This window comes from Pinus tabuliformis, chromosome 2_2, assembly GCF_031772625.1.
Source record: "Pinus tabuliformis cultivar Carrire ecotype Pingquan chromosome 2_2, CPIR1, whole genome shotgun sequence".
Classification (NCBI taxonomy): Eukaryota; Viridiplantae; Streptophyta; class Pinopsida; order Pinales; family Pinaceae; genus Pinus; species Pinus tabuliformis.
In genome coordinates this window covers 1,187,191,167-1,187,193,480 of record NC_142300.1, presented here as the reverse complement: position 1 = coordinate 1,187,193,480, position 2,314 = coordinate 1,187,191,167, and the positions used below count along the sequence as shown (strand labels likewise).

At 36.4% G+C, this 2,314-nt stretch overlaps 1 long non-coding RNA gene across 1 annotated transcript; it reads left to right on the top strand.

Annotated features, from left to right (window-relative positions):
• Nucleotides 1–471: 471 nt before the first annotated feature.
• On the top strand, nucleotides 472–1,909 carry LOC149197722 (uncharacterized). Its single transcript, XR_016254228.1, has 2 exons — nucleotides 472–1,288; nucleotides 1,662–1,909. It is a non-coding gene; the product is annotated as an uncharacterized LOC149197722 (long non-coding RNA).
• The last annotated feature ends 405 nt before the right edge of the window (nucleotides 1,910–2,314 follow it).

Below are 2,314 nucleotides of genomic sequence, written 5' to 3'. Positions count from 1 at the left end.
TTCGTCACATTGTTCTCGCATCCTGAAAATCAGATAAAGACCAATTATAAAATATAAAATATATTATTAGTCCCTGCCCAAAGGGCTGGCAGGGACTATAGTAATTGGTTTTCAGTTTTGCATTATTCCTTGCACAAAAACCAAAGTAATCTAACTCAATTTAACTTAATGTTTTCGATTTATATCTTATAAAAGACTTTTTCATCTGCCTATGAGCTTCATCCTTTCATTATTTCAACCAATACAACAACTTGGAGGTCTTATTTGGCCTCATATCGAGGCAATACGTACTAAAACTTAGAGTAAATGTCTATTGATACAAAAATCTCACTGGGTTTTTAGTTTCTCTTAACTAATGCTAACATTAGTTAGCAAACATTTTATGTTTATACCAATTAAGAGTATCTCTTTAAACACATATCTTCATTTTTAAAAGGTTTACACATGGCTCACACATGTTTAGACACCATACTCCACTTGTCTTCACTTCACATGACACCATACTCTACCTGTCTTCACTTCACATTCTCTTGGTCACCAAATCCTGTATTAGAGCCTACCAAAGTCTGGCTTCATTATATCCCGCACACAATTGATTCTCTTCGTCACCAAATGCTGTATCAGAGCGTACCAAAGTCTGGCTTGATTATATCTCGCACAAAACTGTTTGCTCTCAGATTTTTGGTCCAAATCTGCAGCGTCCCTTTTAGTTTTATAGCTTGTTCAAGAGCTTGTAGCAGAGGCGAAGACTCTATGCGAGAAGCATTATTTTCTGTTAAAAAGGAGGAAGGAGGACTGCCAGAAGCATTATCTTCAGTTAAAAAGGAGGAAGGAGGACTGCTAAGGCAGCAGTCCCAAATTTCTCTCTCCGTGGCATGACTAGATTTCCTGCTACCTGATTTTCTGCTACTTGACAAAGAAGGGAAAGTGCTACTTGATTTCCTGCTACTTGAGAATGAAGGAAAAGTGCTTATATGAGTCAAAGAAAATAGTGGTGGAAATGAGGATGCATATTCCTATATAAACAAGCTATTTGATAATCACAAGATGAGATACCAACAGATCAATACCTATAGACGATCGAGAGCGAGAGAGTGCATTTGACCCCTTTTTTTTTGTTATGGTTCACGGGAAATTCGCTCTTTTTCTGCCTTCATCTTTGGTGGTGCCTCTACCTATTCTGCTGCTGAATGAACGAATGCTACGTCTGGCCACATTGTTTATTTTACTTGGTCACCCGACACAGAATATAGATCATCCATTGTCGGGTTATCCACTGAATCTACAAGTATATCAACTACTGCATTTGCCTCCATTCTCACTGCTTATTCAATGTTGTAATGACTACCCGTCTGCCTATTCAATAGTCATTCATTTCCCTTTCTTTTGGACAGAGCTACGCTAGCTCTGCAACTAGTTTCATTTTAACTCTGTCATTTGTTCTCTACACTGCCATTATGGAGACTGGTTTCTTTTTTGTTAATCTCACTCAATATTTCAATATACTAGTAGAAGTTGGTGGAAGCTCCTCCTCACTTTAATGGCTCAATTGGATTTTTTTTTAGATATTTTATTTAGCTTGAAAACAAATATCACTGTCTCTTACTTATATACTATTTTTCTCACCAAACTAACAATTATTGTTTTCCTTTCATTTCCAGGTCGCCAGAAGAATTCTTGCCTCGATTTAGGTTCATCCTCAGGCTCCGCCTTTTGGTCATAATTCTTCTTCGAAGATTATAATGACTTGCTCAGTGATTAAACGGGTGCTTATCATGCCTTTGCGATGGGTGGTGCAGGTTCCTCTTTTACCAGGTAATTTTTGATGAGGCTATGTCTATATCTATTATTATTATGCATTTGCAAAACCAGTAAGTTCGTATGATGTAATCCTTCCATAAGTTCAATAGCTAACTTCAAACTTTATTCATAAGTTCAATAGCAAACTTCAAAATTTATTCTTAAAGCAAGTAACTTCCTGCAAGAAACTTTACGAAACAAAACGAAACATAAACCAAAAACGAAACATAAACCAATATTGTTGGCCATAAATGTATGCCTTCAAAGTTGTAAATACCAGTTCAGTGATTGTGCTATAATATTAACCAAGCATGCACGTTGTTGAACATGATGTAGATCTTACGGTACGCTGGACAACTGGTCAAGAGGTTAAAATTGTTGATTAATTTCTTTTAACACCTAGCCAGCTTGATTGTGCATGCATTACATATAGTAATTCCAAAGGAATATCTGGATCATGGTGCATGTATTACATGTGTTGATTCCAAGGTAATATTTGGACACTACATAGTTT